The sequence below is a fragment of the Heptranchias perlo genome, chromosome 20 (assembly GCF_035084215.1).
Source record: "Heptranchias perlo isolate sHepPer1 chromosome 20, sHepPer1.hap1, whole genome shotgun sequence".
NCBI lineage: Eukaryota > Metazoa > Chordata > Chondrichthyes > Hexanchiformes > Hexanchidae > Heptranchias > Heptranchias perlo.
The window spans coordinates 7555730-7581631 of NC_090344.1; the positions used below are offsets into that span (position 1 = coordinate 7555730).

The following is a 25902-nucleotide window of genomic DNA, read 5'->3' on the forward strand; positions in this document are numbered from 1 at the left end:
AATTTCTTCCGTTATACATTGACACCAGGCAGCAAATTTCCCTTCCAAATTTTCCTTACACGAAACTTCCAACCGATGAATAACCTCTTAACGAAAAGAAAAATTGTGTGTTTGGTTCTTTTGATTTAAAGATCTCGTACGGCCCCGTTGTCATATCAGCTGCCCCTCTCCCCCAAAAAACAAGTAAACTCGCACCTGCTATTGCAAGACGGTAGGCCAGAGGAACCCAACTGCCCAGATGGGAACACTAAGAAGTAGATGCGACATGGAACAGACCAGTTGTATCTTGAACTCCGGTCAAAATGTTTGAAGTGAAAAGTTCGACTTTTATCGGTGAGGTTCGAACTCACAACCTGAGCATTTCGAGAACACCATAAAACGTTTCGCGAACTGTTCGATTGCGCGACAAGAGCACAAAAGCGTTTAACTTTCGGTCTCTCGATTATCGTTTCGTGACAAACAGAAGCCTCCAATCAAGATGCGCTTCGTTCAATATCCGCAGTAAACTTTAAAAGCCGTAGAATCTGAAACAAAACCCCAGAAGATAAGAACTTTTAATTATATTATTATTATTAACTTAAGGACAATTTTTGATGGTACTTTAAGAAAGATTTGGAGAAAATGTGAGATGAAACTAATAAACTCTCTCTGGGCTGTCGTTGACTGAAGAGATGGGCGTTATTTGACTTGGAAACTGAGGTTCGGAACTTTCTGATGGAGAAGTGTGACAGAAGATTGTGGTTAGTGGCAGTTACCGGGGAGATCTCGAGGAGGGGCAGAAAAGTCAAAGTCACAGCTGTAACAGCTCAAGTGCTCTGCTTATCTGTAATATTTAAAAAGTAATGTACAGTACGGGGCAAACCGATTTGGTATCAGTTATCAAAAATATTAAAAGACATAGGTTCAAAGACGGATTTGTGAAGAGGGAACGGATTTAACCGCCAGACCGAAATCATTCCCCATGAATCTGAAGCGTCTTGGGGAAAACGGCAGTGCGAACTGTGATGTTCGTGTCATGACTTGAAAGACCCTCCAATTACCGACAGTATCTTTGAACCGGTTGTGCAGCAAAACCGCGATTGAAGCCGCTTTGTATTTGTCAAACGTGCAGGTGATGATATTGGGGTTGAAAAGGGTCGATTTCAATTTTATGAAATCTAACCATATGACCCGAAAATCGACTGTAAAATCGAGTTTTTCCTTTAAGTCGTGAATTGAAGGGAAAGGCGCATCAAACAGATCAGGGAAATGAAGAGCAGAATACGTGGATGGAACTTGCACGAGTGAAAATCCCTCTTTGTCGGAAGACTCAGTCCCCAGTTGCGGAGAGGATTGATATTTCGAGCTTTTATTCACCAGCCTCAACTTCAGCAATTTCCCGTTTGCTGACAATGACATGAGTCGAAATGAGCAGGTCCAACGAGCCGGTCTGTAACACAGGCCAATGATTCAGTTAAACTCGTTAACCAGTCACTGGGCTCCGTTATAGTCGCTCCAGTCAGTAACACACAAAGATGAATCTGAAACAGAAAGAGATAATTTTTAACACTTTATATCAACCACCGGCGTTTCTCTCTTTCCGGCTTTTAGAACAATCTGTTTCACAGTTTGTCAAACCCGAAACATCCTCTGGGATTTGCTGATTGAGAATTTCAGTAGAAATTGGGACCGTCACTAAGTATTGGAACAAACATTCCCGCTGAGGTTTCGGGGATGTTACTGGTTTATTTATATCAGTGAGTGACCGATTTTAAACTAGGTGAGGGTCTAAACCTAAGATACGAGTCTGGGATAGACAAGAGATTCTTCAATGTATCAAGTTAAACGACACTAATTCTACCAACACTGCACATCACATCCCTGAAACATTGTTACCTGTTACTGTATAAAACTGGTGAGGGTGGAAATGGAAAATAACTGAAGAAACCTTCATTGTATCAAACTTAATTCTGATTATTATTATTATACAAACATTGCACAGCTTATTCCTTAAAAAAGACCCAATAAAAAAAACCAGTCGCCAGTCCCCGAGCCGCTGTGCTTGTGGTATGATTTGCACCCGCTTCTGCCTGACTTGAGATCAGACGCACTCCCGTCCAAAGGAAACGGATGGAGCCGGATTCATAACAGAAAAATGAGGACCGATCTCCGCGGTTCTCCAAGAGTGCGGGAGGCGGAATAACAGCAGCACACAGAGTGATCTCTCTAAACCAGCCGCTGCCGCAGGAGAGAAGCGAGTCCTGTTCCGAGCCGTGTCTGCTGGGCGCCTGCCGACCCTCTCTTCACTGCAGGGGACCGATTCAGCATCAACTCATACACACACCATTGGATCGTTTAATCATCTTAAATACCTGAATTACATCACCACTGAATCTTCAATACACAAGGAAATTCAAGCCTTGTCCACGCAACTTGTCCTCATAATGTAACCATTTTAGCCCCGGTATCATTCTGGTCTTTCTGCGCTGCACCTCCCGCAAGGCCAATATATCCTCCCTGAGGTCTGGTGCCCAGAACTAAATGCCGTACTCTAAATTTGGTCTCAACAGAGTTTATATAATTGCAACATAACTTCCACCCGTTTGAATTCCTGCTCCCTTGAGATAAAGGCCGACATTCCACTCGCCATTTTAATTATTTTTGCACCTGTCTGCCAACTCTTCTTGATTTCCCAAAATATCACTGCTCACCAACAGTTCCTAGCTTCTCACCATTTCGGAAATACTCTGGTTTATCTTGCTTAGGGCCAAAGTGGATGGCCTCACATTTCCCCATATTGAAACTTTGAACAGTCTGGGGCTTTTTTTTAATAGAAAATAGAAGGCTGAGGGTGACCTGATATAGGACTTTAAGATTATTCAAGGGTTTGATCGGTCAGATGTAGATTAGGCGTTTGTACTTTTGGGAGTGGGGACGTCAAAACTTAGGGCCATGAATATAATAGTCATCAATAAATCAAATATCGCATTCAAGAGAAACATATTTATCGAGAGAGTCGTTAGAATGTGCAACTCGCTACCACAAGGAGTAGTAAAGACAAATAGCATGGAGACATTTACGGGGAAGCTCGATAAGCACATGGAGGAGAAAGGAATATTCGGGTTTGCTCATAGGGTTAGATGAAGAGAGGTTGGAGGAGGCTCGTCTGCAGCATTAACACCAGCATAGTTTGGTTGGGCCGAATTGCCTGTTTCTGTGATGTACATTCTATGTAATTCTATGTAAGCTCCATCTGCCACAGTTTTATCAACTCACCTAATTTGTTAATTTCCCTTTACAACTTTATGCTCCAATCTACACTACTCACTGTGTCACCTAACTTGGTGTCGTCGACAAACGTGGATATAACGCTCTCTATTCCTTTATGTACCTCATTTATACATATAATAAAAAGATGATTCGCCGGTACAGATCCCTGGAGGACACCACTAATCAAATCCTGTCAATTTGTGTACATACCCATTAACCCTACTCGCTGTCTCCTACCTCCTAACTAACTCCCTCCCCATGTCAATGGGTTGCTTTGAATTCCACATGTTCTCATTTCTGTTAACAGTCTCTGATGCTAAACCTTATCGAATGCCTCTGGAAGTCAATATACACATAACACCCATGGACACTCCATTATTTACTACGTTAGTTACATCTTCAAAAGGTTCAACTGGTTTCGTTAGACTTGACTTAAACTTTACAAATCCATGCTGGCTTTCTCTGATCAACTCATGTTTATCCAAGTGCTCAGTTATTCTTTCCCGAATGACAGATACTGGTAACTTCCCCACAAGAGACGTCAGACTAATAGGTCTATAATTTCCTGCGTTATCTCTCCCACCCTTCGTATATAATGGAATGACATTTGAAATTTTTCAATCCGTGGAGCAATTCCTGAATCAAGAGAGTTTTGAAAGATCATGACTAAAGCATGTACAATGTCCTCACCTATTCCTTTTAATCCCCTCGGGTGGTAAACATCATGTCCTGGAGATTTGTTTATCTTTCGTCTAATTATTTTCTCCGTTACCATTATTTTACTTACCCTTGATTTATTTTCAGTTTTCCTCTGTCTGTGGTATATTGTCCTTATGCCTTTCTGTGAGTATCAGCAAGTCTGCCATTTCCTGATTTTCAATTACAATATCACCTCCCTCTGTCTTTAAGGGTTCACTGTCTTTAAGGGAACAACGTTCACCTGAGGAAGGAGGAAGCCTCCGAAAGCTTGTGAATTTAAAATAAAATTGCTGGACTATAACTTGGTGTTGTAAAATTGTTCACAATTGTCAACCCCTGTCCATCACCGGCATCTCTACATCATGTCTTTAAGGGGCCCACATTACTCTTAGTCACCCTTCTTTCTCTTAATATACGTGTAAAAACCTTGAAAGTTGTCCTTAATTTCAATCACAAGTTTTTCTCGTTTTCCCTCTTTGCACCTTCTACGATTTTTTTTAGTTTCAGTACCACAACAAACAACACTTCGCTGTGAAATTTGCTTAATTAGTTCATCAGTGTCAGAGCGAGAATTGTCCATCACTAATTTTTATTTAAAGTAACAAACAAACACAAGCACACATATTCATTCGTGTATCAAAGCACTGATGGACACAGAAAGATAAACACAGCTTGAAATGCAGGCAGTATCGGGATTCACAGGTGAACTGGCAAGCGAAATGGACAAAGATAAAACAGTCTGAACCCCCAACAGAATGTGACGTGTAGCTGATAGATATTAATGAGGAGGTGGGAAACAATCCCGTGAATTCGCACCGTGGCTTCGTTGGTTAACGCGCGCTGTTTAATAAACAGGAGATCCTGGGTTCAACTCCCAGCGGTGCCTTTTTTTTGTAATTCACGGTGTTTAGTGAATTTGAGAAGCACACAGTGCTGTGTTTTTTTCAGGAGCCAACATGGAACTGATCAGCAAGTCTCTTCAGAAATGCCTTTTCATCATACGGACAGCCCTCTCAGAGAATGTGTCCGTGACACGTTCTTGTTTCTGCGCTCGTTAAGGTCGTGGTATAATTATTGATTCGATGGTTCATACCCCGGAGAAACCCTAATTTAGCCCGAGATTTTGGATCTTGAGCTGCGGTTCAAACTTTTGCAAAGAGGGAAAAGGAGTCCCCAAATCACTCCACCTGAATCTCAAGCGCTTTCGGAAGAAGTTCAGTTCAAACAATCAGGACTTTAAAGGCACCTCAATGACCTGCACTTTCATTGAACGAGCTTTGATTACAATTGCATTCGACCCTGAAACCGCTCTGGGCTTTCATCTCACTGAAGCAGAGTTTGGCCACTTTGTATCTGTGAGCATGTCGGTGACGTGGTTAGTTTTGATATTGGTCGCTTTCAATTTTTAAGATCTCTCCAAGCTCAGGGAAAAGAAACCGAGAATCGATTTGTCCCTGTAAGTGATGAATTGAAGGGATTGGTGCTCCAAGCGGATCTGGAAATTGCGCAGTTCGTTCGCTCAGGAATTCCAAATCCACCAGCCAGCCACTCGGCGATCATATTAACTGAGCTTTACTCTGGCCCAGTGTCACCCCGCTGAAATCGAGAATTTCTCCAGCACGTTTCTCTTAACTTCACAGTTGCTGGTTTAAGAGTGAAGAGCGGCTCGTTGGATTTTCACTCCTGCAAGCTTCAACTGTTGATTTTGCAAAAGTGAACTGACATTGACAGCTGTTATATCGGCTGTTGCCGCCTCAAGGTTTAGCTCAGTGAATTACGCATTTAACAGAGGGTTTTTCCGTCTGTTTCAGTGGTGCGAAAGTTTGATGTTTGAGTCCTTATTTTCTTTTTCCTCAGGATTCATCGCCTCAAAATTCCAGGGTTTCAATATGTGTTTTGTCTGCAAGAAAATGTACCGTGATCATTGTCAGCTGAGCAGGGCTGATAGTCCGCCATTTACCCTGCGGTCGGAAATCAGGCACATGAATCATATAAAGGAATGGAACATTGGCTTCACGGAAATCACAATTCATCTTGAGAGACAAGCCCCCGAAAGGCCCGAAGGGAGGCCGCACTCGCTGCAGGAGAGACGGTTCGTTGTGACATAGAGATTTCTGTGATGAGCGAGACCAGACTCTTTCTATGTTCAGAGAAGAAATGTCACACCCTTTATTTTGGAAAAGCAAAACGGTGGGGATTTTTGTCATAGCCCGATGCCTCTCCTGTTGTATCAGATGTTCCTCGTTGCGTTACTTTCATCTTGATTGTAGAACCAGTTCGGGCGGTCCTGTGATAAACAGCGACAATTGCCTGTTAATTTGAAATTTAACAACGGCTGCACTGAGCTTATAATCGCACTCTTAAGATTCAGTCTATAAAATGATGAAATTTCATCGCATGCAAAGCACAAAAATCTTATTAAAGTTTTGACTGTCTCTCGGTAATCACGTCAGTATCTCCTTCAGCCTGAAATAGAAAGTTATCGGTTGATTAATGGTGATTAAAACAGTCATTCAACTACGAACAGGGTTTAATTCGCTTCATGTGGTTAATTTAAAAAGTCCATAACTCTTGTTGAAGTTAATTCCCTGATTGGGAATGGAACCACGCGGCGGTGGGAGCACTGAATTTTAACCACCAGTCCATCGGGGAGCTCCCAGGATTGCGCACGAGATAAAGTGGAACTGATTAAATTTATTTTTCTTTCACTCTTCCGTGATTCATTCGGCTCCGTGTTTATTCTCAGGCCTCTTATCTCTCCCTTCTTTTCAGCTTCTGATTGCGGATATTCCTGTCGTTAAATGTGAATAATATAGAATATCTCACAGCCCCGGTATATTTGCTCCTTTACTGGACAGTTCTGTACAAAATCAAACTGTACGCAGGTACCGACAGTGTCTCTCCCTCACCCCCGACAGGAGCAGCAGGAAATGCCACTTTAAACTGCCAGTTGCTTCAAATGATGCACGATGGACCTGCGTTGCCTTGCAGTTTTTCCATTGATTCGGTGCGTGAATTTTGGAAATGGAAACATGTCCATCAGCAGCTTGTGGTAGTATTATAAATCACTTTCCATTTCATGTACATGCCTAGTTGCACTTGGTGCTGTCATTGCCTGAACATCACCTTCTGTCCTGATAGTAGTTCGAACAGAAAATGCCATTTTGTGCGAGCAGCTTGTCTGGCACAAAAATGACCTGAATTACAAAGGGGCAAGTGGGAAAGGCCGCGTTGCTCTGCTTGTTCGCAGCAAAGAATTTTCATGCTTTTCCTTGTGGTCCAGTGTTTAGGATTCGGCGCTTTCATCACCATGACAACGGTTCGATTGGTGTCTGTCTCAACATCCGCATATTTACACTCTACCATAAGTGTACTGGACTCAAATTGCTGATTTTTGCACTGTGAGGGCGAAGAGACATAAATGTGTGGACATTAGTAACGAATTCATCCGCTGGATTGCACCTTTGCTTCTCCCCCCGTCTCAGTCTTTCCATCTTTACACTTCACTGCTGGTGTTCCAGGTTCAATCATCCGTGGCCGTTCAAGGAAGCCTGCCATGTCCATGAGGGGAAAACACGGAGAGTCAGAGACAGAGACAAGGTGAGATCAAAGTATAGGAAGAAATCGTATAAATGTCAAGTTCTGCGAACGGGCAGAATTTAAGATGGAGCTTGGGAGAGATTCCTTCAAGTGTCTTGCAATTTTGCAAGAGACCATTGGGGTCCCAATTAAAAGCATGTGCCGTGCTGGAGCATCTCTCTGAGAGAGGGAATGCGGTTCGTCAACTCAAGTTCATCGTTGTTTGAGCAGTAAACATAACTTCAAAAACTAGCGCTGCGAGCAGGATTCGAACCTGCGCAGGAAAACCCCATTGGATTTCGAGTCCAACGCCTTAACCACTCGGCCATCGCAGCCACAAACATATGTAGTGCACGGCTGTAATGCGTGGGTTTATCACAAGCGATCTGTGATACTGTGTTCTCTCCCACAGGTTTCCAACTCGATGGTTGGAGCTTGTTCACGCGCGGGCATTGCTGTTTTTGTGATGGAATCCTCCTCTGTCACGTGGTGAGGTGGGACTTCGATTCCCGCTCAATTCAGGATTATTTTCATTCTCCATTCATAAAATCGCGTGAATTGGGATCTATTCGCACTCAGCTTCAATCTGCTCACCATTCTGTAATATCTTCCTTTCTCAACGTGTGTTGCGTCGAAGCTGGGGAGGAAAATCATATTGCGACTTCCAACGCCTTAATCTTTGGGTCATCGCAGCTGCAAACGACGAAGCCTACACGGCTTCAGATCAGAATGAGGAAGGTTATCGCAGGAGATCTATGAGAATGTATGTTCTTGCAGAGCGGTTTCCAGCTGGACACATGCATCCCACTCCTGTGCGGGCATTGCTGTTTCAGGGGCAAAATTCTCGCCTGCCATGCGGAATGTCCGCGTTTCTTTACCGACCAATGGAGGACCATTTTCATTCTCCATTCATGAGGTCACGTGAATTGGGATACATTTACATTCAGCTTCAATCTTAACACCATCTTGAGACATTTTCCTTTCTCCATGTGTGTTGTCGTCGACAGAACCTCTGCATTCTGTCCTCCTCCATGCACTGGAATTAAGTCAATCCTGCCGACTACACCGCTAACAAGACGTGAGAAGCCAATTAGTGATTTTGCACTAAAAATGGTAACACGGCAGGTCTCGTCCGGGTTCTCTCATATGTCAATCAGCAAATACTCAAAGCGAGAATCATCCCAAGATCAATGACCCACTGATAACAGAGGGGTGCAACCAACCCAGAATTCGGTGCCACCCACAGCCGACCGGTCCATCTGATCAGGTTTTCTATTCCGATGTACAGCAATGTCTAGTTGTATTCTATTTCATATCAACATTATTAGCCTCTCTTTACCACATTCGTTTTGAATGTGCGACTTGTATTATCAAGTGAGACTTTACAGAATTAATTGCTCTAAAGCTACATTGTTGTCTCCCTCGGCATCCGCAGGTTATCCACTCTCCCACAAGTATAACAGTGACTGCACTTCAAAAATACTTCATTGGCTGTATAGCGTCTTGAGGTCGTGAAAAGCGCTTTATAAATACAAGACTGTCTTTCCTTTTATACTGGGCTAAAATTACTGTGAGGACAAAGAGTCATGAATGCGTAGACGTTAGCTACGAATTCCTCTTCTGGGTTGGCCGTTTACTTTTCCTACCGTCTCGGTCTTTCTATCTTTACCCTTCTCTGCTCCTGTCGCTGGTTCGATCAGCCTTAACCGTTCAAGGAAGCCTGAGGAGTCCATCAGGGGAAAACATAGAGAGAGACAGAGACAGAGAGATAAAAGTATGGAAAAAATAACCTAAATATCAATTGAGCAGAATTTAAGATGGAGCTTGGGAGAGATAAAATCATAGAATCATAGAATCGCTTTAGCACAGAAGGAGGTCATTTGGCCCATGGAGCCTGTGCCGTCTCTTTGTCAGAACAATCCAGTTCGTCCCATTCCCCCGTTCTTTCCGCGTAGACCCGCAAATATTTTCCCTTCAAATATTTTTGAAAGCCACGATGGAATCTGCTTCAACCCTCCTTTCTGGCAGCGCATTCCAGTTTATAACTACTCGCTCAGTAAAAAAAGGTTTTCCTCATATCGCCTTTGGTTCTTCTGTCAACCACCATAAATCTGTGTCCTCTGGTTCTCGACCTTTCTGCCAATCGGAACAGTTTCTCTTTATTTACTTTATCTAAACACGTCATGATTTTGAACACTTCGATCAAATCTCCCCTCAACCTTCTCTGCTCTAAGGAGAACAATCCCAACTTCTCCAGTCTATCCATACTCCAGTTGTGGATTATTGTGAAGTTTCCTTCACGCACCTTGAAGTTTTGCAAGAGACCATTGTGCTCCCAATTAAAAGGCTCTGCCGCGGTGGAGTATCTCTCTGAGAGAAGGAAATGCGGCCCATTATCTCCAGTTCATATTTATTTGAGCATTGAACAAAACTTATATAAAATAGCACCGGTAGCACGATTCCAAATTTGTCTAACGCCCTACTACACGGCAACGGCAGTTGCAAGCGTTTCCACTGCAGGGATGTAAATCAGAATGTGCAGGGTAAGCAGAGGAGATTTGTGAGACTAAATGTTCTTTCAGACAGGTTTCCAACTGGACACATGCAGCCCGCTAATGTGTGGACGGAGCTGTTTCACTGGTCGAATTCTCACCTGCCACCCGAGGAAACGGAAATTGATTCCCGGCCAATTAAAGGAGCATTTTCATTCTGCACCTATGAGATCGCCTGAATTGTGATAAACTCACCTTCCGCTTCAATCTATACACCGCCGTGAGACATTTCAGCGCTGCAGAAAACAGGATTGACTTAATTCTAGAGCATGTTTGACGTTTAGGGGCCAGAACGCAAAGGGTTAGTCGACGCAACACACATGGAGCTGTGCTCCAGTGTTTTATAAAGGTTCAACATAACTTTCTTGATTTTGTTCTCTATGCCGCTATTTACAAAGCCCAGGGACCCGTTTGCTTTTTTAACCACTTTCTCAACCTGTCCTGCATCCTTCAACGATTTGTGCACACATACCCCCTGTTCCTGCACCCCCTTTAGAATTGTGCCATTCTTCCTGTCAAGACCTATCACTTTGCACTTCTCTGCGTTTAATTTCATCTGTCCGCCCATTCCACCAGCCTCTTGAAGTCTATTACTATCCTCCTCACTGTTTACTGCATTTACAAGGTTTGTGTCATGTGCAAATTTTGAAATTGTGCCTGCACACCCAAGTCCAAGTTATTAATATAGATGAAAAAAGCAGTGATCCGAGTGCCGAGCACTGGGGAACACCACTGTATACCTTCTTCCAGTCCGAAAACCAAAAGATCACCACTGCTCTGTTCCCTGTCACGAAGCCAATTTCGTATCCATGCTTTTATTCCATGGGCTTCAATTTTGCTGACAAGCCTCTTCTTTGGCATTTTATCAAACGACTTTTGAAAGTCCACATACACATCAACCTTCACACGGTCCGGGAGGTTAGACGGTCAGTCTGGGATGGAGGCCTGCTGCCCGCAAACAAAAAGCCCGAGAATAAGGCAGAGGCGCAATCAGACGGATAAACAGACAGATAGACAGATAGACAGACAGACAGACATCTGACAACACGTCAAAACGAAGCGTGATAGAATCACGTTGGGGTGATATCATTCTCACAGTAGCTCAGGGTCCTGCCCTCAGGTTTTATAGCATGGCAGAGTTTGGGGGGATGGGCTGTTCATTGTTAGTAAAATAATATTTATCAGAATTTAATTCTTTACAGTAACGTGCTCTTTATCTGTTAATTTTGATTTACACCATGGTTAGTTTTATACAGAAATAAGTAACAATGTTTACCGGATGTGGTTTATTCAATGTTTGTGCAATAACCCTATCACCCTGTGCAAAAAATAAAACACAGACCACCCAAAACACGTGGCTAAGCTCATGACCATGGCACTTCATCCATGGCCGGTTAGCTCAGTTGGTTAAAGCGTGATGTTAATAACACCATGGTCGCGGGCTTGATCCTTGTATGGGCCGTGAGATTTCTCTTATGTTGTTTTGGTAACTTTTCAAAGTTTGGTAGACTTTACAAACGAGCAAATCCAAACAAAAAGTCATAAGGAGTATTTTTTGAATAACATCCATTACAATGTTTGACATGTCTTTGCCCTTGGGGTGGAGAAAGACATCTTCTTATTTTTCTTTTCACCTTCTTTCCCCACTCACCTTTCTGTGTCTCCATCCCTTTCGATCTGTCTCTTTTCTCTCTTTTTCTATCTCTCTATTTCTTTCCATTTCCAGAATCATTTCTCCGGTTATGTTCATTGACACACATTACAATCTGTGTCACTCAGTATCCGGGTATGTTAACTGACACACATTACAATCTGTGTCACTCAGTATCCGGGTATGTTCACTGACACACATTACAATCTGTGTCACTCAGTATCCGGGTATGTTTACTGACACACATTACAATCTGTGTCACTCAGTATCCGGGTATGTTCACTGAAACACATTACAACCTGTGTCACTCAGTATCTGGGTATGTTTACTGACACACATTACGATCTGTGTCACTCAGTATCCGGGTATGTTTACTGACACACATTACGATCTGTGTCACTCAGTATCTGGGTATGTTTACTGACACACATTACATTCTGTGTCACTGAGTATCCGGGTATGTTTACTGACACACATTACGATCTGTGTCACTCAGTATCCGGGTATGTTTACTGACACACATAACAATCTGTGTCACTCAGTATCCGGGTATGTTTACTGACACACATTACAATCTGTGTCACTCAGTATCCTGGTATGTTTACTGACACACATTACAATCTGTGTCACTCAGTAAACGGGTATGTTTACTGACACACATTACAATCTGTATCACTCAGTATCCGGGTATGTTTACTGACACACATTACAATCTGTGTCACTGAGTATCCGGGTATGTTCACTGACACACATTACAACCTGTGTCACTCAGTATCCGGGTATGTTTAGTGACACACATTACAATCTGTATCACTCAGTATCCGGGTATGTTCACTGAAACACATTACAATCTGTGTTACTGAGTATCCGGGTATGTTTACTGACACACATTACAATCTGTGTCACTCAGTATCCTGGTATGTTTACTGACACACATTACAATCTGTATCACTCAGTATCCGGGTATGTTTACTGACACACATTACAATCTGTGTCACTGAGTATCCGGGTATGTTCACTGACACACATTACAATCTGTGTCACTCAGTATCCGGTTATGTTTACTGACACACATTACAATCTGTGTCATTCAGTATCCGGTTATGTTTACTGACACACATTACAATCTGTGTCACTGAGTATCTGGGTATGTTTACTGACACACATTACAATCTGTGTCACTCAGTATCCGGGTATGTTTACTGACACACATTACAATCTGTGTCACTCAGTAAACGGGTATGTTTACTGACACACATTACAATCTGTGTCACTGAGTATCCGGGTATGTTCACTGACACACATTACAATCTGTGTCACTCAGTATCCGGTTATGTTTACTGACACACATTACAATCTGTGTCACTCAGTATCCGGTTATGTTTCCTGACACACATGACAATCTGTGTCACTGAGTATCCGGGTATGTTTACTGACACACATAACAATCTGTGTCACTCAGTATCCGGGTATGTTTACTGACACACATTACAATCTGTGTCACTCAGTATCCGGGTATGTTTACTGACACACATAACAATCTGTGTCACTCAGTATCCGGGTATGTTTACTGACCCACATTACAATCTGTGTCACTCAGTCCACACCGTTCACCTGACGAAGGAGGAAGCCTCCGAAAGCTTGTGGAATTTAAAATAAATTTGTTGGACTATAACTTGGTGTTGTAAAATTGTTTGCAATACTCAGTATCCGGGTATGTTTACTGACACACATTACAATCTGTATCACTGAGTATCTAACAATGTGAGGCATCGAGTTTTATTCCCGCTGTGTTATCTCTCTGCCGATTTGCTGATAGACGTTTAACTCGGGGCCTGTTCCCTTTCATGGTCACAAGGAGTAACAAACAGACAGAGCGTGTCTGACCGCCCCGAGATGTGGAAAAGGCATCAGTTTTGGAATCAAATGCTTCAAATCAAATGTTCGCCTGGCACCGAGAGGCAAAAAACAGAGAAAAATGCAGAAGGAAATAGAGAAAAAAAGCTAAATAAAGATGCTATCAGTATTTCTCATCCTTGATGCCTCTCTACTACTTCCCCAAGCCTCCAGTGCCGGTTAAAGTTTCAGTGTAAATAAATGCGAGTTTAAACCAGAAGGACGAAAGCAAAACAACCAAATATTGCGGAAATTCGGAATTGAAACGGGGACTTTTAGATTTTCGCATTCCCAATTTCGGCTCCATCGCAAGTGGGAGTTTTTGGCATCGCCTTGGAAGAAAATATAAACCGGGCGGAATTGCCTCTCCCGCTCATTCCTTACTTCGGGGGAATGGGACCCGACCAGATCTCGGAGCTCAGGTTATGTTCATGTTCTGCTGAGGATATCTTAATATTATCTTGTGTTTGGCCACTTTTAACCAGGTTCGTGGACACATTCTTCCATCATCCCGTCTCCCACATCGCGCCTCTCTCTCATTCATTCTTTCCTCCATTCAATCCATCAGGGAGCGGGAATCAGAGCTCACCCTCAAACCCCCTACACACAAACCCCCGGTCAATAATTTACACTCTTTATAAACACAAAATACTCATACACCAGGGGAGACCTCACAGTTTTGGACACGGAACGAAATACACTGAAGTGTTTATAAACACAGAAAGTGGACACACCAGGGGAGGACTCACAATATTGGACGTGGAGTGAAAAATACTGAAGTGTTTATGAAAAGTTGAAGAAACATTACGTGTGTAAAGTTTCCCTTGTTTTCTCTGCACTGATGGGCTGTGAAGGGAGAGACGGGCCCGAAGCCCCTTTGATCCGCACTGACCCCGAGCTGCAGGTGAATTAAAATAAAGTTCAATCTGTAGCAGCGAGCGGTTGGAGAGAGATCAAGGTCCAGAATCAAGGAGGACATTTATAATACTGCCCTTGAATCTAATTTATATCAAATACTCCTTGAGCTCTCTGCCTTTGGAATTTCGAACTGGGGATCGCCTGTGAAATCAGCCTAAAAATTAAAACACAAACCACCCGAAGTGGGGCTCGAACCCACGAGCCTGAGAACAGCAAACTCCGCACAGGCCTGGGACGAAGCCTGGGCGTTTCCTGCTTTCTGATGCTTGATACCACTTCGGGTGAGATCAGGTAACGCACCCCAGACCAGAAACTGTGCTTTTCCTGTTCCGTGTGGAGCAGGTGAACGTCCTCTCCCCGGTGTGACTGCGTCGATGAGTTTCGAGCTCAGAGAGTAATTGAGTCCCTTCCCACAGTCCCCACATTTCCACGGTTTCTCCGTGGTGCGGGTGTCCTTGTGTCTCTCCAGTTGAAGCCTCGTCCACACACAGAAGAACGTGTACGGTTTCTCCCCGCTGTGAATGGTGCAATGTTTTTTCAGGCTGTGTAACTGGTTAAAGCTCTTTCCACAGTCAGTGCACTGGAACACTCTCACTCGGGTGTGTGTGTGTCTCGGTGATTTTCCACTCACACCGATGTTTGCAAATCCTCGCCTTCTCGTACCCTGTAAAAGGAGTTTACAAAAGTCATCACTGTAAATACAGGATAGAAATTCAGAACAGACAATTCTAGTCTCTGTGGAACATTCTTTCCTCTCTTGTTCCTCCAAAGCTGTAAATCCCCGTCCCACACACTCTCCCTCCTCCCTGTGCTGAAAACCAAACCCATCCCACCATCTCCAATATTTCTTCCCTCCACTCCCAGTTTTCTCCCTCCCTCTCCTCTGATTGGGTTCAGTTCTAAACCCGCTGTGGGCAGATTGAGAATAAAATAAATGAGGCACTGGGACCCTGAAGCCCCGCCCACTCTTTGTTCCCGATCACTGGGACCCTGATGCCCCGCCCACTCTTTGTTCCCGATCACTGGGACCCTGATGCCCCGCCCACTCTTTGTTCCCGATCACTGGGACCCTGAAGCCCCGCCCACTCTTTGTTCCCGGTCACTGGGACCCTGAAGCCCCGCCCACTCTTTGTTCCTGGTCACTGGGACCCTGAAGCCCCGCCCACTCTTTGTTCCCGGTCACTGGGACCCTGAAGCCCCGCCCACTCTTTGTTCCTGGTCACTGGGACCCTGAAGCCCCGCCCACTCTTTGTTCCTGGTCACTGGGACCCTGAAGCCCCGCCCACTCTTTGTTCCCGGTCACTGGGACCCTGAAGCCCCGCCCACTCTTTGTTCCTGGTCACTGGGACCCTGAAGCCCCGCCCACTCTTTGTTCCCGGTCACAGGGACCCTGAAGCCCCGCCCACTCTTTGTTCCCGGTCACTGGGACCCTGAAGCCCCGCCCACTCTTTGTTCCCGATCACTGGGACCCTGAAGCCCCACCCACTCTTTGTTCCCGGTCACTGGGACCCTGAAGCCCCGCCCACTCTTTGTTCCCGGTCACTGGGACCCTGAAGCCCCGCCCACTCTTTGTTCCCGGTCACTGGGACCCTGAAGCCCCGCCCACTCTTTGTTCCCGGTCACTGGGACCCTGAAGCCCCGCCCACTCTTTGTTCCTGGTCACTGGGACACTGAAGCCCCGCCCACTCTTTGTTCCCGGTCACAGGGACCCTGAAGCCCCGCCCACTCTTTGTTCCCGGTCACTGGGACCCTGAAGCCCCGCCCACTCTTTGTTCCCGATCACTGGGACCCTGAAGCCCCACCCACTCTTTGTTCCCGGTCACTGGGACCCTGAAGCCCCGCCCACTCTTTGTTCCCGGTCACTGGGACCCTGAAGCCCCGCCCACTCTTTGTTCCCGGTCACTGGGACCCTGAAGCCCCGCCCACTCTTTGTTCCCGGTCACTGGGACCCTGAAGCCCCGCCCACTCTTTGTTCCCGGTCACTGGGACCCTGAAGCCCCGCCCACTCTTTGTTCCCGATCACTGGGACCCTGAAGCCCCGCCCACTCTTTGTTCCCGGTCACTGGGACCCTGAAGCCCCGCCCACTCTTTGTTCTCGGTCACCGAGACCCTTAAGCCCCGCCCACTCTTTGTTCCCGGTCACTGGGACCCTGAAGCCCCGCCCACTCTTTGTTCCCGATCACTGGGACCCTGAAGCCCCACCCACTCTTTGTTCCCGGTCACTGGGACCCTGAAGCCCCGCCCACTCTTTGTTCCCGGTCACTGGGACCCTGAAGCCCCGCCCACTCTTTGTTCCCGGTCACTGGGACCCTGAAGCCCCGCCCACTCTTTGTTCCCGGTCACTGGGACCCTGAAGCCCCGCCCACTCTTTGTTCCTGGTCACTGGGACCCTGAAGCCCCGCCCACTCTTTGTTCCCGGTCACAGGGACCCTGAAGCCCCGCCCACTCTTTGTTCCCGGTCACTGGGACCCTGAAGCCCCGCCCACTCTTTGTTCCCGATCACTGGGACCCTGAAGCCCCACCCACTCTTTGTTCCCGGTCACTGGGACCCTGAAGCCCCGCCCACTCTTTGTTCCCGGTCACTGGGACCCTGAAGCCCCGCCCACTCTTTGTTCCCGGTCACTGGGACCCTGAAGCCCCGCCCACTCTTTGTTCCCGGTCACTGGGACCCTGAAGCCCCGCCCACTCTTTGTTCCCGGTCACTGGGACCCTGAAGCCCCGCCCACTCTTTGTTCCCGATCACTGGGACCCTGAAGCCCCGCCCACTCTTTGTTCCCGGTCACTGGGACCCTGAAGCCCCGCCCACTCTTTGTTCCCGTTCACAGGGACCCTGAAGCCCCGCCCACTCTTTGTTCCCGGTCACTGGGACCCTGAAGCCCCACCCACTCTTTGTTCCCGGTCACTGGGACCCTGAAGCCCCGCCCACTCTTTGTTCCCGGTCAATGGGACCCTGAAGCCCCGCCCACTCTTTGTTCCCGGTCACTGGGACCCTGAAGCCCCGCCCACTCTTTGTTCCCGGTCACTGGGACCCTGAAGCCCCGCCCACTCTTTGTTCCCGGTCACTGGGACCCTGAAGCCCCGCCCACTCTTTGTTCCCGATCACTGGGACCCTGAAGCCCCGCCCACTCTTTGTTCCCGGTCACTGGGACCCTGAAGCCCCGCCCACTCTTTGTTCTCGGTCACCGAGACCCTTAAGCCCCGCCCACTCTTTGTTCCCGGTCACTGGGACCCTGAAGCCCCGCCCACTCTTTGTTCCCGATCACTGGGACCCTGAAGCCCCACCCACTCTTTGTTCCCGGTCACTGGGACCCTGAAGCCCCGCCCACTCTTTGTTCCCGGTCACTGGGACCCTGAAGCCCCGCCCACTCTTTGTTCCCGGTCACTGGGACCCTGAAGCCCCGCCCACTCTTTGTTCCCGGTCACTGGGACCCTGAAGCCCCGCCCACTCTTTGTTCCTGGTCACTGGGACCCTGAAGCCCCGCCCACTCTTTGTTCCCGGTCACAGGGACCCTGAAGCCCCGCCCACTCTTTGTTCCCGGTCACTGGGACCCTGAAGCCCCGCCCACTCTTTGTTCCCGATCACTGGGACCCTGAAGCCCCACCCACTCTTTGTTCCCGGTCACTGGGACCCTGAAGCCCCGCCCACTCTTTGTTCCCGGTCACTGGGACCCTGAAGCCCCGCCCACTCTTTGTTCCCGGTCACTGGGACCCTGAAGCCCCGCCCACTCTTTGTTCCCGGTCACTGGGACCCTGAAGCCCCGCCCACTCTTTGTTCCCGGTCACTGGGACCCTGAAGCCCCGCCCACTCTTTGTTCCCGATCACTGGGACCCTGAAGCCCCGCCCACTCTTTGTTCCCGGTCACTGGGACCCTGAAGCCCCGCCCACTCTTTGTTCTCGGTCACCGAGACCCTTAAGCCCCGCCCACTCTTTGTTCCCGGTCACTGGGACCCTGAAGCCCCGCCCACTCTTTGTTCCCGATCACTGGGACCCTGAATCCCCGCCCACTCTTTGTTCCCGGTCACTGGGACCCTGAAGCCCCGCCCACTCTTTGTTGCCTGTCACTGGGGCCCTGAAACCCCGCCCACTCTTTGTTCACGGTCACTGGGACCCTGAAGCCCCGCCCACTCTTTGTTGCCTGTCACTGGGGCCCTGAAACCCCGCCCACTCTTTGATCACGGTCACTGGGACCGTGAAGCCCCGCCCACTCTTTGATCACGGTCACTGGGACCGTGAAGCCCCGCCCACTCTTTGATCACGGTCACTGGGACCGTGAAGCCCCGCCTACTCTTTGTTCCTGGTCACTGGGCCCCTGAAGCCCCGCCCACTCTTTGTTTCTTGTCACTGGGCCCCTGAAGCCCCGCCCACTCTTTGTTTCTTGTCACTGGGCCCCTGAAGCCCCGCCCACTCTTTGTTTCTTGTCACTGGGACCCTGAAGCCCCGCCCACTCTTTGTTCCTTGTCACTGGGACCCTGAAGCCCCGCCCACTCATTGTTCCCGGTCACTGGGACCCTGAAGCCCCGCCCACTCTTTGTTCCGTACCAAGATGGCCGCGCATGCGCCATAATTCCACCATGACTTCCTCTCCCAAGATGGCGGCCAGTCACACTGCTCATCCGGGCGGCCGCCTGACAGGCCTGTCACCGAAGTATTAATTATACCCACCCCGCCAATCAGATGTTATCTGCTAATTTTTTTTATTGTAAATTCGATTCCCGAGTCCAAATCGTTTATATAAATTTTTACTCTTATTTGTGGCCTCAAGCAGCCTCCGGGTGTTTGTGAAACTTCCCCGCCCACCCACAGATCCAATTCCTCCCCGGCCTCAGTGTATCTCCACCACTCGCACTGCGCATGCTCAGAGCACGGTCCGGTCCTGCACCTGCGCACTGGCCTCCTGTCGTCATTGATAGGGCACATTCTGAACCGCGGGGGATTCTGGGGAAATACCCCGCCATTGCAAGCTGGAATTAGTGAAAAGAAAATTAATGATTGTCATCCCATCGAGGTCTGTGCCAGGGACGCAATGAACAAAATAAATAAATAAATTATACAAAAACCCGAGTGCTCGGGCCCTCCCCCGTGGTGTCGCCACTTTTCAGTTGCTAATTCGCACCTCAGGCCCGCCCCGCCCAGTCTGGTTTAATTGCTAAATGTTCTCCAACGAGAATTCAGACCTGTCATTCTCAGGGAAACTTAGGAGGTCAATTTTTTTCTGTGCCCGACCGAGAGCCGGTTAATGGCTTTAATAAGCTGGTAACAATTTTTATAAAGGTGGAAAGAGGAGAAAAATGCCACGAGCGATGCCTCAAAACACAAGGGACCACTTACACTGTGACACCAAATCCAGGGACCACTTTCACTGGGACACCAAATCCGGGGACCAATTACACTGGGACACCAAATCTGGGGACCAATTACACTGGGACACCAAATCCGGGGACCACTTACACTGGGACACCAAATCCCGGGACCACTTGCACTGGGACACCAAATCCCGGGACCACTTGCACTGGGACACCAAATTAAGGGACCACTTGCACTGGGACACCAAATTAAGGGACCACTTACACTGAGACACCAAATCCAGGGACCACTTACACTGGGACACCAAATCCCGGGACCACTTGCACTGGGACACCAAATTAAGGGACCACTTACACTGGGACACCAAATCCAGGGACCACTTACACTGAGACACCAAATCCAGGGACCACTTACACTGAGACACCAAATCCAGGGGCAACTTCCATTGGGACACCAAGTACAGGGAAAACTTATATGGTGACATCCATTAGAATCCTTTTTTTGCACCTTCTCCAGTATCTCCATATCCTTTTTATAATATGGAGACCAAAACTTTTCACAGTACACCAAGTGCAGTCTAATCAAGGTTCTCCACAAGCTGAACATAACTTCTCTGCTTTTCAATTCTATCCCTCGAGAAATGAACCCCAGTGCTTGGTTTGCTTTTTTGTGGCCTTTGCAACCTGCGTCACTACTTTTCGTGATTTGTGTATCTGTGCCCCTCGAACCCTTTGCTCTTCTAACCCCCTTTTAGACTTATTATCCATGCATTATGTGGCCTCCTTGTTCTTGTTACCAAAATGCTCGACTTCTCACTCATCTTTTCAAAATTCCTTTGCCAATTGCATCCCCATTCTGCAAGTTTATTAATGTCTTCTTGTATTTTGTCTTAGCCTTCATCAGTATTAATTATACCCACCCCGCCAATCAGATGTTATCTGCTAATTTTTTTTATTGTAAATTCGATTCCCGAGTCCAAATCGTTTATATAAATTGTGAACAGTGGTTCCAGCACTGATCATTGTGGAACACCACTTTCCACCTTTTACCAGTCTGAGTAGCTACCCTTACCCCCTCCTGCCTGTTTTAGAGCAGTGATCAAGAGAAACTTCTTTACAGAGGGAGTTGTGAGACTGTGGAATTCACTTCCAAAGTTCTGTAGTGACAAGTTCTCTTCATGTTTTTATCCAAAACAGGCCTCAGCCCAGTCATTTACTCCAAATGTTGATGCAATGGTTCAAGCTAAGAGGTGCCAGGTATCAGGAGCAGCAGTAGCTGTAAATAAAATCTAAATGTAATTAAGTACCAATAGAGTTTATCTTCATCTATTTCCAGTTTAATAACTTTTGCTGAATGTGGCCCAGGCCAAGTGCCAGGATATCGGATCAGGCTCACCATAGAAAATGAGTTTCACACCCCTGAGACAGACAATGTGAACCAGATTACCCTCATACACTAACCCAGCAACTTCTTCAAAAAACTCAAGCAAGTTTGAAAGACACAAACTTATTTTCCAGAAGCCGTATGGAGTATCTCTAATGGTCCCTTCTCTTTCCCCGTGATCATAAACAGCATCTCTTAGGATCCATTCAAGCATCTTCCCTCTGATCGAGGTCACACTGATGGGCCTGTCATTCCCCGGCTCTGACTTATCCCCTTTCTTGAAAATGGGAACTACGTGAGCTACCTTACAATCTCAGGGGACAATCCCTGACTCCATTGAACAGTTGAAGATACAGGCATGGGGCTCACAGAGCACCTGTCCCATCTCTTTAAACACCCGTGGGTGGATATCATCTGGATCTGGAGCACAAAGTATTTTGAGATTTCATATTTTATCCAAGATGACATCCCTTTCTATTTTAATATTTATGATGTTATTGTCGACAGCACATCCCACAGCTGGAATCCGAGCCTCATCCACAGGAGTGTAGACTGATGAGAAATAGTCATTTAACATCTCTGCCATAGCCCGGGAATCTGTCCTGAACTGTCTCTCAGTGGCCCTAAAACCATCTTTAATGGTCTTCTGACTCCTGACGTAGCTGGAAAGGCGTTTGCTATTATTCCCACAATTGTGCACCATCTTCTTTTCCAAAGATCTCTGAGCTTCTCTAATGGCTGCTTGTGTCTCCCTCGATTGTGGGTGATATTGGTCCCAATTCTCCTGTGAACTGAATTCATCCTGATCCGATCTGGGTTAAATGTAAGACAGTTCAGGGAGTCAGGAATCATTCACCCCGAGACCCACACTAACAGGTAAAATCCCAGATGGTTCCTTAGTAAGGATTCCTCTGGTTCCTCGGCATATATTTGTCAGGATACTGAAACCCAGCTTTCTTACAGTCCACTCCTGGAGGCCCCACTCCCTGAGCCTGCAACCTTCAGCAGGGTCAGTGGTGGAGTTCCGCAGTGGGAGTGATCCCAGAGTAACTGTCGGGATCACCCCCACCCTGTGGATGGTCCGGGTTGTGTATTTTTAGTGATCCTGGTGTCTAACACGCACACAGCAATAAAACCATGAATTCTGGAAACACACTTTTTTATCTGGAGATCAAATGACTGTTGTATAATTGTACCAGCAGTTAACAGGCTCCTGTAAACTCCTTCTTCTGCTATTTTAATGCAGACTTTAACTCATTTATTTTTAACGGGTTTATTTTAAATGAGTTAACGCCTGCCTTAAATTGTAGACTCAGGACTGTCACACAAACAGTTGAAATCTCCATAGAATAATTACCACAGTCATTTTTAGACTGGACGCCGCACGGTGACTTTGCAATCAGAGAAGGGAGACGAGAAAGACCAAAGTGCCGTTTGCCCCTCTCAGTGTGGCCCTGAAGGACTGTGTCCAGGCTGAAGTTCTGTTCCCACCGGACGATCCTCCCCCCAGATTGTCCTTTCTGAGCTCCAGTCAGGTGATGCTAAACACTCAGGTGGGAAAGACCAAAATCTACAACAAGGGTTTAAAATAAAGCTGATTTATTTTACAGATATCCAGAATAATAAACTCCAGCCCAGTTATAGGGGTTATTAACATCAGCAGAAACAAACCCCAACTGTCAGAATGAACATGGTTCAGTCCTGGATGGGATTAACAGCAGAATCCAACCCCTGCAGTCATATGTGAACTCGCTGGTGTCTCAGCACGTGTGATGACTGAGTGAATCCCTTCCCACACACAGAGCAGGTGAACCGTCTCTCCCCAATGGGTGCGAGTTGATGTGTCAGCAGTTCATTTCTGCTTTCAAAGCTCTTCCTACAGTCAGTGAATTAACAGGTCACTCAATCGTGTGAACAAGTTGATGTCTCAGAAGGTGGGATGAATTAGTGAATCCCTTCCCACACACGGAGCAGGTGAACAGTCTCTCCCCAGTGTGAGTGTGTTGGTGTTTCAGCAGATCATTTGTGCTTTTAAAACACTTCTCACAGTCAGAACATTTAAAGGTCTCTCCCCAGTGTGAACTCGCTGGTGTGTCAGAAGGTGGGATGACCGAGTGAATCTCTTCTTACACACGGAGCAGATGAACGGCCTCTCCCCAGTGTGAGTGCGTTGGTGTCTCAGTAGTTCGTTTCTGCTTTTAAACCTCTTCTCACAGTCAGAACATTTAAAAGGTCTCTCATCAGAGTGAACTCGCTGGTGTGACAGAAGGTGGGATGACCGAGTGAATCTCTTCCCACACACGGAGCAGATGGACGGCCTCTCCCCAGTGTGAGTGCGTTGGTGTCTCAGCAGTTCGTTTCTGCTTTTAAACCTCTTCTCACAGTCAGAACATTTAAAAGGTCTCTCTTCAGAGTGAACTAGCTGGTGTGACAGAAGATGGGATGACCGAGTGAATCTCTTCTTACACACGGAGCAGCAGAATGGTCTCTCCCCAGTGTGAGTGCGTCGATGTCTCAGCAGTTCGTTTCTGCTTTTAAAGCTTTTCTCACAGTCAGAACATTTAAAAGGTCTCTCATCAGAGTTAACTCGCTGGTGTCTCAGCAGGGTGGATGACCGAGTGAATCTCTTCCCAAACACGGAGCAGGTGAACGGCCTCTCCCCAGTGTGAATGCGTTGGTGTGTCAGCAGATTAACTTTGCTTTTAAACCTCTTCTCACAGTCAGAACATTTAAAAGGTCTCTCATCAGAGTTAACTCGCTGGTGTCTCAGCAGGGTGGATGACCGAGTGAATCTCTTCCCAAACACGGAGCAGGTGAACGGCCTCTCCCCAGTGTGGGTGCGTTGGTGTGTCAGCAGATTAACTTTGCTTTTAAACCTCTTCTCACAGTCAGAACATTTAAAAGGTCTCTCATCAGTGTGAACTCGCTGGTGTCTCAGTAGGTGGGATGACCGAGTGAATCCCTTCCTACACACGGAGCAGGTGAACGGCCTCTCCCCAGTGTGAACTCGCTGGTGTGACAGAAGGTGGGATGACCGAGTAAATCTCTTCTTACGCTTCGAGCGGGTGAACGGCCTCTCCCCAGTGTGGGTGCGTTGGTGACTCCACAGTTCGTTTCTGCTTTTGAAGCTTTTCTTACAGTCAGAACATTTAAATGGTCTCTCTTCAGAGTGAACTCGCTGGTGTGTCAGCAGGGTGGATGACCGAGTGAATCTCTTCTTACGCTTAAAGCGGGTGAACGGTCTCTCCCCAGTGTGAGTGCGTTGATGTCTCAGCAGTTCGTTTCTGATTTTAAATCTCTTCCCACAGTCAGAACATTTAAAAGGCCTCTCCCCAGTGTGAAATCGGTGGTGTGTCAGAAGATTGGATAACTGAGTGAATCTCTTCACACACACAGAGCAGGAGAACGGCCTCTCCCCAGTGTGAGTACGTTGGTGTGTCAGCAGATTACTTTTGCTTTTAAAACTCTTCCCACAGTCAGAACATTTGAAAGGTCTCTTATCAGAGTGAACCCGCTGGTGTATTAGCAGGATGGATGACTGAGTGAATCTCTTCTTACACACAGAGCAGGAGAACGGCTTCTCCCCAGTGTGAACTCGCTGGTGTTTCAGAAGGCTGGATAACTGAGTGAATCTCTTCCCACACACAGAGCAGGAGAACGGCTTCTCCCCAGTGTGAACTCGCTGGTGTGTCTGCAGTTCCTTTCTGCTTTTAAATCTCTTCTCACAGTCAGAGCATTTAAAAGGTCTCTCCCCTGTGTGAACTCGCTGGTGTGACAGAAGGTTGGATGACTGAGTGAATCTCTTCTTACACACGGAGCAGGTGAACGGCCTCTCCCCAGTGTGAACTCGCTGGTGTGTCAGAAGATTGGATAACTGAGTGAATCTCTTCACACACACAGAGCAGGAGAACGGCCTCTCCCCAGTGTGAACTCGTTGGTGTGTCAGCATATTGTTTCTGCTTTTAAATCTCTTCCCACAGTCAGAGCATTTAATAGGTCTCTCAACAGAGTGAACTCGTTGGTGTCTCAGAAGGTGGGATGAATGAGTGAATTTCATCTTGCACACGGAGCAGGTGAACGGTCTCTCCCCAGTGTGAACTCGCTGGTGTGTCAGCAGGGTGGATGACTGAGTGAATCTCTTCCCACACACGGAGCAGGTGAACGGCCTGTCCCCAGTGTGACTGCGTCGATGAATTTCCAGCTGTGACGGGTAATTGAATCCCTTCCCACAGTCCCCACATTTCCACGGTTTCTCCGTGGTCCGGGTGTCCTTGTGTCTCTCCAGGTTGGACGATCAGTCGAAGCCTCGTCCACACACAGAACACGTGTACGGTTTCTCCCCGCTGTGAATGGTGTGATGTTTTTTCAGGCTGTGTCACTGGTTAAAGCTCTTTCCACAGTCAGTGCACTGGAACACTCTCACTCGGGTGTTTGAAATCTTCTCCCAGAGACAGAACAGACGAACATTTCTCCTTCCACATTCAAAGGCCGATGATATTCAGGTGCTGATGATTCGAATGACTCTGTCAGATCTTGACATGAAGAGGTTTAAAAGTCATCACTGTAAATACAGGATCGAAATAAAGAACAGGCTGTGTTAGTGTCCACAGAACATGCTTTCCTCTCTTGTTCCCTCAAAGCTGCAAATCCCCCATCCCGCGCACTCTCCC

At 47.1% G+C, this 25902-nt stretch overlaps 1 non-coding gene and 1 pseudogene across 1 annotated transcript; both read right to left on the minus strand.

Annotated features, from left to right (window-relative positions):
- Positions 1–25902, minus strand: part of LOC137335598 (zinc finger protein 850-like) — a 103796-nt pseudogene that overhangs the window by 18451 nt on the left and 59443 nt on the right.
- trnas-cga (transfer RNA serine (anticodon CGA)) lies at positions 7781–7862 on the minus strand. The gene has a single exon. It is a non-coding gene; the product is annotated as a tRNA-Ser (tRNA).